Here is a 13,871-nt window from a genome sequence, read left to right as displayed (position 1 = left end):
TAAATATGTCCCTTGCAGTACAAGCTGTTATCTTTCCTGTTATCATTTCCATCAGAAAAGATTCACCATGTCACTAAAGCAATGAGATGGGTAATATTAAAGATCCAACAGCACCAGTGAAAGCACTGATGCAACAAAAAAAGTACTGAGCTAATGAAAAATCTCATAAAAAGATATAATAGCCCTGCCCCTTTAGTGGGCAGAAATGGATACAAATAAGTGGTTCAAATAGTCTAACAGCCTATTGCAATACCCAGATTCACAAACTCCCCTTTAGCATTTTAAAAGAATGACATAACTGCTGTCTTCAGGAGTGAGAGCTGGGATTTCAAAGCTGCCATAGTGTTCTATGTCTTGGGGTTACGAATGCTTAACTCCTGCAAATTTCTTTGAAAGTTCTATTATAATATTCAAAACTGGGATTTGTTTGAAGATACTACATAGCACTAGTGAGAGGCAGAACTGTCTAGTGACTGGAAGAGGATCATAGAGCAGTCACCATTATTCATTTCCTTTTAGGACTCTTGTCTGAATCACTGCGCAACCACAGGCACTGTACAAGTGTGTTTCCTTAGTTCATACACACCTAAAATAACTCCTTTTTTTTCTATTCCCTCAGAATTATACTGTAAAGCTTATTTAGTTACAATATGTGAGGTCGTGTTTTCCTCACATAATCACCTGGAGTTAAGCCAATCACTCAGATGGAGACCTGCATCACTTAATAGTGTTCTAAACTGCTCAGCCTCTGTAACAATGATTTCCCCCTAATTAAGGACACGGCTTCTAAAAACTTCAGTTTCCCACACTTTGGATTTACCTATTGAAAAACACTAGAAACAATGTACTGTTAACTCTAGCTATTTCTCTCTCTCATTCTACATCCTTAGTAAATTCTGCATGTCCTTCCTCTTCATTTTTTTATTGAAATGCATTTTGCTTTGAAGTTAATTTTTCTTTGCTATTTAGCACTGATGGTCAGCCCACTAAAACTTCTCCAACTGACCCCAGCTTTTTGTCCAAAGCACAAATACATTGTATTAAATGAAATAACTGAAAAAATGTAAAGCCGCAGAGAAAAGCAAACAGATGCTTTGCTCAGGCTGGTAGCTTTACCCAAACGCAAATTAGAGGGTATGTGTTGTTGTTTCTGCTGTCTTGTCCAGAGTTGCTGCAGATCTGTACTGCAAACATCTCCTAAAATGCAGCAGGGTTTCATGCTGGTTGCTGTAAGAACAGTCTTACAAGCTGGCATGTTTGTGAGACAGATATTTATTTTCTGGCTTCAGTAATCTGGTGTTGGTCAAATTTTAGAAAAATCATGGCAGTTCAGTTCATCAAATGAAGAGATAACAGTAATAAAATACAGGAAGGACATGTGTAACGACATATTTAAATCCCAGTGAAGGTAGACAAGGATTGACTCTTTCACCGAGTTATATGTCAATCCTTTTAACTCACGTTTCCAGTACTTCCTTTTTCAGCTCCAAGTTCTTCTCCTCATGACTTTCCCATGCACATCACTTCTTTTTCCAAGTTTTCTCCTCTTTTTTAATTTTCTGGAATTCTTGTTCCATCTCAACATAATCAGCTCTAGGTAAAAATCTCAGCTTCCCACTTTCTTTCTGTTCTCGTCCCTTGAAAAATCGGGCTCTGCTTTTCTAACACTATCATTTCTATGTCCATTCTCACTTATAAGCCATTTTCCCTTCTCCTAGTTTCCTGTCCTTTACAGTGTGAAAAGGATACCATGATGGAGACTCACAATTAAAAAACAATCATGATCCTTCAGCTCTCAGCATTTTCATATCCTTTCCTCCTCACTAAACTCAGTTTAGTTTACCATTTCTACCAGTTTTTGCTTAGCTTTCTCTCCAGGCCCACCTTTCTCTGTGAAATATCCTTGGGGATCTAAAAATCTCTTCCAGCCTCTCCAGTTGCCTTTCCCTGTGAGGACCACTTGTCTTACACTGGCTGGAACAAAACTGTCAAACAGTAAAGCACAGGTAGATGGACAGTAATAACTACTCATACTTTTTGTTTTACATCACTGATTTTGGTGATTTAGAGCTCTCAGTTAGGCTCACCTACTATCTAGCACTCTGTTATTTTATTCCCCTGCCACTGTCAGTCTGGAATTGGATGGCAAATAAAAACTTCGGACAACTAAGCACTTGCCTTTAAATGGAGTGCAGGAGCTTATTCCCACTGTTTGCAATACATTCAAAGATTATAATCCATCTCCACTCTGCTTTCAGAAGGGAGTTAAAATTCAATGGAGTGTAGGTTCCTAAGCACCTGCATCACTTTTGAAAACAGAATTTAGGAAGGTTGGGGTTTTTTTAGATACTACTCTCTTTGTAGTAGGGATCCTCTTTTTAATGTCCTTGCTCATAATCGGAGAGTAGGACAAACCCATGACCTCTATTGCCCAGTAAATAATATCAACACTACTTAATAGTGTTTTCCACTCTGCGATATTTAAATGTGCAAAATTAAAACTTCTAAACTCTGCTTTTAGAAAAAGACTTGCCAGACCTAAAGGTTTCTTTCTAGAAATAATAAATTACTGTTAGTCCCCTGTATACATATATTTTATATGTCACTGTGCCCCCGATTTTTCAGTGCTACATAATGACTCCTATTGCTTTACCTGTGTGAACTGGGAAGTCAGACTGGGTCATCCTCAAATGAGTCAATCCAAAGGTTTTCTAAATACTAAAATGCCCAATAATTAGACATAACTGAAATCCTGTCTCAATGAGGCTTCCATCTAATGCTGTAGACCCCAGCCTTTGCCAGGGAACATGCCTATTTCACATGAAGGTCCCATGCTTGTAGACCTCCTCAGAGCGTAATCACCAAATCAAGCCACCTAGGACAATCGGAATAAACACTCTGCTACTGAGCTGTAGGAAAGCTACCTTTGTGTCTTCACTATTCGCAGTTAATACAGATACTGAGATTCAGATCATCTCAGCCATGCTCAGTGCTGCCCTATCCATTCTGCAGCTTGTGTGCTGAGGAAATGTGGGAGAGGAGGAGGGTCTCCCTCGAATTTTCAAGGATGGTGAGATATGAGAGCCTAAGAAATGCCTTGCTGGGACCCCCTGTGGTCCATGAAGCCCAGAACAGCAGCAGGAGTAGATGTTGTTTAGGAAGAACGTGCCAGCTAGGCCACTACTGCCACCCACACTTCTTGCACTCTCCTGGCACCGCTAACTGCTATATCAACAATGTTAGAAAGAACTTACCAGACCATTTCCTTCTACATATGTTTACAGACCTGGTGCCCACGAGTTTGTCTAATCCCTTTTTGAATCTGCTAAACTAAAAAGCTGGCAAAGTTCCAGCAACCAGCAGGAGAGGGTTCATGACAAAAAGCCCTGGATAGGGAAAAACACCTCGTTCTGGTCTGAACCTAAGTGCCAAAGTAAGTCTGAGGGAAATGATGTAGGCTTGCCCAAAACCTGTATCCTGTTCGTTATGTCAGGTGTTCCACACTCATTTTGCTGTTTGGGGTGAGATAGTGATTAGAAGCTGGCTCCCATGTGATGTATGAAGATTTACAGGCTAAGGAAAAAAAAAAAAAAAAAATGAAAGACTGGTACAAAACAGCTTTCAGATGTAGCTGAAATATGAATGTTAAAAAAAAAAGAGGAGAACGAAAACAATTGTTTGTGGAAGAAAAAGCAAAATGAGTCATGCTTCATCCTACACATATTTTGAAGTCAGAAAAGTACCTTCTATCTAGCAAAAAGAGAAGTATGAACCCGTGTGTGTGTCTGGAGAATGGATGCACCCAGGAGAGAAAAAGGTTACTTACATTTCAAATAGTGTTAACAGAAAAGGAATTCAGCAGTGGCAGCATGATATGAGACCAGTGTAAGTCTTAAAAAAAAAAAGGTGTAATACCACTTTGTCTTCTGAGTTAGAGCACTCATTGACACAGGGCAAAATCTTGGCTGACCTTGGAAAGCTCCAACTTAGTTAAAGCCATAGTGGCACCCATCAAACTGCCCTTTCCTTTCCTTCTGTTCTCCCAGCACCTTTGGTCATCACAATTTTGCTCACAAAATATTCTTCTTTCTCCGTATCTTTGCTTCCTATTTTTATTTAACTCTGACTCTGAATTTCCTGAATATGCCATGCTCATTTCCAAAGAATCATGGATGAACAGAGCTGGAAGGGACCTTGCAGGGTCATCTTGCTCCTTTTCTTGTCTCAAGTCAGGGTCTACTCCTCCTGTATCATTCCTGATGTTTGTCTAACTTTTCTGTAAGAGACCAAATGATGGAGTTCCCACATCTCCTGCATGCTCCCTCTGCTTTTGTGTAGTTGCTTACAGTTGACATGTACTGCCCAAGTCCTTGTTTCATCTTAGAAGATAATTCATCTACTCTTCCTTTGCCAGTCACATTTCCTGGACTTTTGATCACTATCACTCTTCTCCTCTGGTTTTTCTCCAGTCAGGCTACATCTTCCTTGAACAGCGCTACCTAAAAGCAGGTACAGCAATAAAGCTGAGGTCTTACAGATGCTGAATGAAGCAGGATAATTTCATAGGTTATGTAGGCTTTACTCCTGTTTATGCATCCTAGTATGACGTTTGCCTGTTTCACAACAGCGTGACAGTGCTGGATTCTGTTTGGCTTATGATCTACCGTATATCTCAGATCGTGTTCTGTAGAACTTCTATCAAAGGCATTTAATTTCTCTCAAACTATGAGTCCATTTTGATGGAAGCTATTTTTTAATTCTAATCCATTTCTCCACTGTACTCTTAGTCTCCCCTAGCACCACGTCATCTGAGAATTTAATAAGCATGCTCTGTTTTGTCACTCAAATTGCAATTGAAATATTGAATAGTCCTGAACTCAGGACAGACTCCTGCAGAACACCTTCAATCTACCCTTTTATTTTGACAGCAAACCCCTGATAATTCTCCGCATTCAGCTTTCTAATTGATGCTGTGCCCGATCTATAGCAATTTTACCAATATTAGGTTTCCCTAGCTTACTTATCAAAATGTCACAAGCAAGAGTGTCAAAAGCCTAACAAAAATGAAAATGTGACATCTGCTGCTTTTCGTTTATCTACAGGATCTGATACCCTCTCACAAAAGGAAATTAGATTGGTTTGACATGATTTGTTCTTGACAAATCCATTGGTTGCTATTCACCTTGTTAACTTCTCTGTGCTTACAGACAATTTCATTGGTTACTTGTTCCAGAATTTGTCTGGGAGTTAGAGGAAAGACAACAGGACCAAAATGCCCTAGCAATTTTTCTCCTCCCATGCAAATGCTGACATAGCACATGCCTTTCCCAGGACTTCGGTGTCTCATCCAGTTCTCAATCCAGTGACAGCTCTGAGACTACTTCATCCATCCCAGGAAGAAGTCCATCGAGTCCAGGTGCGTTTAAACATTCAGGTATTTTCTGACATGTTTTAGAAATGAAGGAAATACAGCAAGTCATCTTTATGTTGAATTATTGATCATCAAATCACAGTTTTTGCATGGAAGTATTCGCGCGTCTGACCCAATCTGCAATCCTGAATCGGGCTGCAAGCCTGAAACCAAAGGGTGGCAAGTGCTCACAAGTTCCATCATAATTAAGCCTGTTTAATTGACCCTGTTACGGCTCGCTTTCTCAGCTCTCTTGTGACTTGAGAGATGATATTTTCCTATTTAATGTCTTTGAAAAACATGTGAGTGGTGTTTGCGGTGGTAGGTCATCTCTCTCTTGACTGTGTGAAGAATCACAAACAACAGCCTAGTGTACTTGCACTGAGTTAATATTTCACTGCCTCCAAGAAAAAAAATAAAAACAAATAAACAAACAACCACCCCTTTTGTTAGCTGTCCTTCTTTCCAAGTATCATTTATTACAAGACACTTGAAGTTAATAAAAACAGGGACAATAAAACCAGAGTAATGCCAGCAAACCAGTCATATGCTTCTTGCTTTTGTGGCCTCATCGTGTGTTGCCTCCGCAGCTAGATAAGGTGCAGTTCTGTAGGTACTTGAGATCTTTCTGAGATACTGTGGTTATCAAAGCGTTTTTGCCCTGAGATTTGTGACCATTACTCAGACATATATACTGGCAGTTGTTGCTAGCTCTGCTCACAAGGGAAAACCCCAGAGGCATTTTTCAACGGTTATTTTACTTTCCAGTTCTACTTTCATTTGGATGAAGGTCAATCAATGGATTAATTTCTGTTCCCGTAAACTGACTGACTTCAGCCAAGCGACAAAAGGCTAATCTTTTCTTGGAGTAGACTCTTCTTTTTGCCAGTACCATCAAATAACTAAACTTTTTGGAAACTTGCTTCAAAACTTTCATTACTAAAGCAGAAAAAGTCATCATACTGTGATGTTGTCCAGCAAGCCTGGCTTGCCACCTGCGTGCAAGGTGGGCAGACTCCTCAACCAAGACACCTGCACTTATCCAAAGACAAGTATGTGATCCTGCATGGGGTTACCATCACGTGGAATGGACACCACCGCCCTGTTCTTTCAGTAAAATTAGTGAGATTATTCAAGGTCCGAGTAATCTTCCAAACCAAAATACTTGGTAAACCTTGGAAGAAGAAATACCTACAGACAGCAAATGTGGTCCTCCACTACTGAATGGCCTGGACAGCTTTTCTCCCCATATGAAATACTACTAAAACCAGCTGTATACAGTTGTGCCTTATATAGTGCGGTGCAAGTATGCCTCTCCAATTCCTAACCAGATCTTACTGAATCTTCCTGATTAGCAAGCTGAAGACACCTCCAATAAATATGTCTGCTTTTCTGTCTCTTTTTCAGATGGAGGACAAAATTGAAAACAGTTTCTGCTTGGTAAAATATCCTCATTGACGTTGGGAAGAGAAAGTAGTTTCGGAATAACACCACCAGGGAAACTGGAAGTCAAACTCCTCATTACTCTAATCCCCACAGCTTTCTCAGAAATATGATTCTTGATTTTCCTTTTCCTCTGTCTTTGATTCTTTCAAATATTTGGATGAAGCACTCATTTTGCAGTCAGAATGACACCCCATTTGCTTTCTGCCTTCCCCTGGATCAGCATAATTTTTTTTTTCTTTAAAAAATACAAATCATTCTCGAGTTGCAGCTCTTGACGGGCAGCGATGCCGCATCTCTCTATCCCTACATGTACACACAGCAAGAGCAGCAGCAGCTGCCACTGGTGCACAAACCTCCTCCCCTCAGACTGACAACCTGTCTTAATGTTGAAAAACAGTTCAAGGTAGCACTTGAGACCAAACGTGCCATTTTCCTTGTCAAAATGAAAGCTGTAAATTTTAAGCCTAATGCTTATTGTATCCAGATATTGAACAGAGGGACTTTTATCCTCAGCTTAATGGTCTGTCTAAAATCATCAAAAAAGATTACTTAAAAATTCAAGGTCCTCAGAGGTCCCATAAAAATTGCGTGGAACATTTTTTCAGGTTTGGGGGGGATGGTTAGAGGGTCCTTTTTTTTTTTTTCCCCCCTCTTTTTCCACATGCAATGGAAAAACGCATATAAAAAGATTTTAATCTCTTTTTTTTTTTTTCTCTCCTCAACTTAAAAGACTTACAGACAAATCTGACTGTATTCAGGGAAACCAGAGCTTTGGCTGCAGTAAATCATCCTAGCTCCACTAGTTTGTAAGAAAGAAAGATGATTTACACCACCAGCCGATCTCGCCCTAGCCGTTTCCTTTAAAAGCTGCACAGTGAAGTGAGATCTAATACTTCCAACTACTCCTCAGAGACACCGATCCTAGAATTCATGTCTCACTCAACCTGTCTACTTTGTGGGTTTTGTTTATTTTGCCAGTGATGGTTAGATGTCTAAGGATTTGAAGGTTCTGTTTATTTAGTTTTCAGATGTTAAATTGAGAGAATCAGCTGTATTTTCTTGCAGGGATTTTAGAAAGGGTTTGCACAAACCTACCCTCTGTTGCAATCCTGAATGCAGAAGAATCACTGGCAAAGCATTCGGAGTTAGTGCAAACTTCCCCCCTCTCCAACAAAGCATCTCCCTTTTCCTGGCATTGCAGCACCTTCCACTGCCGAGAGGTACCTGCTGTGGGCTAGAACCAGGATTCACACCAGGAAAAGGCAAGCAGCATTTGATAATAGTGCATTCAAAAAACTTCAGTTCTAATACGTATTTACCAAAACCTCCCATACACTAAAAGTTTGCATAAATGTATACTGACAAATCTTTCCCCCTCACTGCAGTAGTGTGGCAGAACTGAAAACCAAATGTATTTTGAAGCTATACGACTAAAAGCTTTGAAGTGTGTCGACATCTGTCCATACCTACAAGCCACATTGTGTAGGCTTTATTCAAGCATTTGTCTGTTTGTCTGTAGCTTGCAATAAAAAGCATTATTAAAATAACAAGTGTACACGGATTATAGGCTGCATTTTGAAATGTTGGTAAACACAGTGTTTACATGTCAGACCACAATGCTTCCAGAGAAGCTGTCGGTAGGAGTCAGCTTTATAAAAACTTTCTAATTGTTTCTTTATTTCTGTTCCCACCTTTTCATTATACTTTCTTCAGAAAAAAATAGGTACATATTACTCATATTGTGGCAGCTTCTCGGACCAAACACATTCAAATTTAAGGCTGATATTGTATATATCTGTAAATGACAGTTCCGTGAATAAGTAAGTAGAACCCAGAAAATTCCTTGTTCAGATATGCTTTTGCAAAAAGCAAAAACACCAGGCAAGAACTTTGCTTCATCTGGTTTTCCACATGCGAACTGAAACCTTGCCACAATTTTCGAAAACAGGGACATGTAAATCTCAAAGTTTAAGGTTATAATTCCTTTAATCAAGCATAGCAGCATGTGTATGTGTGGCTTTAGTGAACTGATAAAACATACTCAGCTCCCTCTGTTCAACTCTGTAAACGATTTCTTTTCCCAAAGTCTGAACTACATCGATTTATATAATCTGGGGATCTGTCCCTGTCTCTACAAAATGGTGCTGCAAAACTTTACCAGGCTTACTTGCAAGATTTCTAGCACCTCCACTTTCTATTTTTGGATAGCACTATCATATAAGCAACCTGATTTTTGTTTTTAAAACAGTCTTTGTGTCTTTCCATGTCCAAACTGCTTGCACACTTTGCTAGCTGTTCAAATCACTAGGAGGAATTTGGTCTCACTTCAGGGCTAGATAAAGTGCAAAGGTTCGGAAACGTGTTTGTTGGTGATTTGTTGGGGTGTTTCTCCACATAGGTAAATTTGGGTGGTTGCTAGGTTTAATGAAGGACATTACATAAGGAAAAGTACATTTTCCACAGCCTTGGCTTTACAGATAACGCTATCCAAAATATACAAATTTGAGTTTAAAATTAATTGTAAATATTATAACCATTTTGTAAGCTTTTCAAGAAAATACAAGAGTTTGTAGTTAATATTCAGAAAGGAAAATAAACTTGTCTTTACAATAGCTGTCTGTCTCCAGAGGGTGTGAAATATACCTTAATAGTGCCAGATCTCCTACGCCGGGAAACAAGACAAATCCAGGGAGGAGGCAGATGTGCTGCTCAGAAATCCTGCAGCAGCCCCAGCCATGTGTCACTCAAGACGAAGCACGAGGCAAAGAACAGTGTGGAATTGCTACTGTCTATTACCTGCGCCTTTCCTCTCGGTTCAGTTGAGCATTAAAAAAAAAAAAAACAAACCACAACACTATAATAAATGCATTCAGTAATTGTTTGAATTGCTGCTGTGCATTCTGTCATAAATGGTTTATGGACAACCATCAATTCGTTCTGCTCATCACTCTAACAAGTTCAATGTACTATTCGGAGCAAAGGATGACTATTTATTTAACAGCTTTTGGCAGGAAAATTTGTTGCGTGCCACAACTTTACAAAGAACATTAAAATCAATGACAATTTATAAACCAAAGACTTGGAATTATGCTTTGGATTCCCATAATTCATCAGAATAAAGCTGTCAGATACCTTTTATTGTAAATTAATAGCATGTTGTCTAGAAGCTCGGCAGCGGCAGCAGTTTTGTCAGGTTAGGAGTGACATCTAGTGGGTAGTTTTACTTATTGCTACTGGTTTGATTCTTTTCCCATAGAGGCTCACTCTGTATTATCTCCTTCTAGTACAGAAAAAGTGGATTACATCGATACCACTTCAGTATTTTAATTATAAAGAAGGAGTTGTAGTCTTGGCTAGTATGCTATTACTAATGTAATCCAGAAATTTGGACTGTGAGAGCGCTTTTATATACTCCTCTTACCAGTCATGTTAGATATTTATTGCTCTTACATATTGAATCTACTAATTTCTTAATGCACACTTTTGTATCTTCGTCAAGATTAGTGCAAAAAATGGCATTTCTCTCATATTGAGTTTGGAAACTCACCTTTAAATAGTCTGAGATCCAGCCTTTAGTCCCTCTCATTTTTAAGATTCTTTAATCTTTTGCAAGTGCCCCCCTCAGAAACCACAGCTCTTGAATGTCTCCTGTAAGGATCCCCTTAAATTATCAACAGAGAAGTAAAAGACATTATTGGATAATACAGGATGATAGATTGGGGGGCTGGGGGGGGTGGTTGTTTGTTTGCAGTTTGGGGGTTTTGTTTGGGTTTTGGTTTGGTTTTTTAATACTCTGCAAGGCAGTTACTCTCGCTGTAAGGTTAATAAAAATGAAGGAGCAGTCTTTCATACATTCTTGTTTTCACTTTTTTTCCCCCTTTATTTCCTGTGACTACAGAATAATATATAGAAGTTGTAAAGAATCTATCTGCTTCCAGCAGCTTCGTTGGCTTACAGAGGTCCTGATGATAAAAAGAATACATGAAAAGATAATGTGTGAAAATGTTCTTTCTACTGTATAATGTCATGGGATATAGATCTGATAATCTTCAACCATAAGAGCAAATGGAAGCAGATGCATATACAGTAGTAATCTTTACATACTCACACACTTATTTTTCTATGTATTCTAATCTTATTATATTCTTAAGAAGAAAAGCCTATGTTTATTTCTCCACTGAGGAAAAAAAAATAATCACTTGTGTAGCATTCTCAGGCTAACATGCTCCCTCGTGGCATACACAGCAATTACTGGGCACTGGATCAGTGCAGGCATACCACCCATAGCCAAGGGGGTACATGCCCAGTGCCTATGGAGATCTGATGCAAAGAACCACATGCAACCTGCTGTCAACAGCGGCTGATTCCCATCATGAGCATCTTCAAAGTCATCTTTTCTTAATTTCCCTGCAAGCAGTCTCTAAATGTCATAGGGGTGTGCTATAAATGGGTTGGGAGGTTCTCAATTCTATAAGGATGTGATCCCTGCTATTAAAAAGCATCTGCAAGTCTGGGCTAGAGACACACAGCTCCTGCCTACTCACAGTACTCCTACTTCTGCCTCTCCAGTTACTTATGCTGTTGCCAGTTCTGTGGGCTCTTAGCACCTCAGAGTCTTAACTCCCCAAACACTCCTTCCAGAGAGTGAAAAATATTACTGTCCACCTGGGCAATGATGTGGGAGATGAGCCGCAGGTCAGTTTGGAATTGCATGGTGAAGTTGAAAACACATTTCCCTAAACCAGTGCCACAGTTATGGGAACATCTTCACTTTCCTCTGGTAAGCTGTTGTCCATAGTTAGCCTCCCAGCCCACTTTACAGCCCAGCCAGTCTTTGCACAAACACCTGAAGCTTCACTTAGGGTCAATAGTGTGCCAAGGTACTGGGTTAGAGGAATTGCTTCTCTTGCTATCTATCAGCCCATAGCCAGAAAGTCCAATTCAAAGACACTCAAGAAGTAAACATCCTGCATAACTTCAGCCATCTAAAGATAGGCATCAAGTCTGAACTACCTCTCTAGGATTCCTCTGTTGCCAATGGGAAGGGATATGCATCCCCAAAAGCTGATTTATCTCACCTTTCTGAGATAAAACACTGTCTGGAGGTGCTTATCTCTCTCCATTAACTACGGAGGGAATCCAGTTGACTAGCTTGGACTGGATGCCAGAAAGCTGAAATCAAGTCAAGTAAAACCCACATGTAGACAGGGAATTGCATGAAAAACAAAGGTAGAAAGAGTGGGGGTTCCAAGTGGCCAGAAATCAGGCAGCTGCCTGATGGGTACTTTGCTGCCAGCCCCCGAGTTTTCATTTAAACACCAATCTAGCTTTTCTACAGCAGACTACAATGACATTAGACAAATACCAGTATTTTAATAACCAAAAATACACTGTCAAAAACTAAAGCATAAAACATATCCCAATGGAGACGCCTCTTAAGAGGAATCTACGCAAAAATAAGAGCTTTTAAAACTTATCTCAAGGGACTTTGTAATACTGCCTTTTTCTGCCATTCTACAACAAACCTTATACAGGGGTGTTCATCCTGAAGTCCCAGCTCTTTTAGCATGCAACACGGCAAGATTTTTGGGAGGGAATAGGGAGGGCTACTAGAAAGCGCACACACACACTCCTCCCTCCCACTCCCCCCTCCTCCCTTCCCACTACCCCCTCCCACTGCACAATCAGAAACTTAAATGGGAAGATGCTAAGCCCACTATGAAGAACAACATTTCAGGTTCAAAGGGCAAATAGGGAAAACTCCATGCCTGTCATTTTATAAAAACATCTCATGACTTGTAAGTCATCTTACACCAGCACAGGTGATTTATGATTTTTCTCATGCAACATTCAGAAAACAGTTTTACAAGTCCCAGAGGCCCCTTGCCGGGCAGAGGCATGGATTATAATTGCTAATGTTATACTACTCTTAAATGGAGTCTATCTGCTCTAACCTCCAAGATTTGTGTACAGCTACTCACATGCTGCTGAAAATGATCCCCAGGAACAGCAACCCATCTACTTTACAATGTTCTCATGAATGGTTTTTGCAAGGCTTTAGCCCATACCTGTCCTAAGAAGTTTTGCTCTCTCTGCTGACTCCATTGATTTTTCATAATTTATCATGTCCATCACTTGAGCACTAACTTCTAAAAACTCTGTTTATCCTGATGCCCAAGCCACCAGAACATCCTCTGGGCCTCCCTGAGGACCCCTACCACTAGCCCGGCAGGGCTAATGGAGTCATTTGTGTTCAGGCAGCTTGTGATACAATTCTCTGCATACGCCAGTCTTTCTAAGTGAAAGTGCAGGCTGGTGTGAGAGAGTCCAAGCCCTAATAATATGCAATTAAAATCATAAACAGAAATAAAGATAAAAACTGAACAGAATGGTGATAAGTTGCCATAAAGAGCAAAGCAACTCATGGGATCAGCCTGTGTCCTCAGCGTGCACATATGTCTGAGAAGGGCTGTCACAGCATGTTTTTTAGCAATAGATTTAGCAGAATTGGGGAAAGATATTTCCCCACTTGTCCTCATTTTAGCTGCTGCAGGGCTCTGAGCTCTGTTGCACGGTGTGCCATGCAGGGGACAGCTTCCACAGGAGGAGAAATGGCCTCTTTGCAGCAGTCATCCCTACAAATCAAAGCTCTTAGAGGGTTTCAAGCAGCCAAATAGAGGAGTGATAGGTAAAGTTGAATAGATCATACTTCTTTTAAACTATGCAAATTAATACCAGGGTCTCTGCACTGGCAGAATTGAGACAGGAGGGAGCTGGAAGAAGGACTGCACTGCAACAGCAACCTACACCTTCAGTGTCAGTTTTCCCCCTGCCCACACACACACACACCTCTTTTCTGGCCCATTACAACAAAACTACTGTGTAGGCTCTTTCCTTTGGTTTGTTTTTAAACCACTTTCAGGATCCATGCATCAGCTCTAACTGATCACTCTGGCTTGATAGGTCAGCTATGTAATAAGATTAGAAAATTACACAAAGAGAAAAACCTGCAATC

Source organism: Strigops habroptila, chromosome 3 (assembly GCF_004027225.2).
Source record: "Strigops habroptila isolate Jane chromosome 3, bStrHab1.2.pri, whole genome shotgun sequence".
Taxonomy (NCBI): Eukaryota; Metazoa; Chordata; class Aves; order Psittaciformes; family Psittacidae; genus Strigops; species Strigops habroptila.
The sequence above is the reverse complement of the archived record's forward strand: the minus strand, read 5'-3'. Positions refer to the sequence as shown.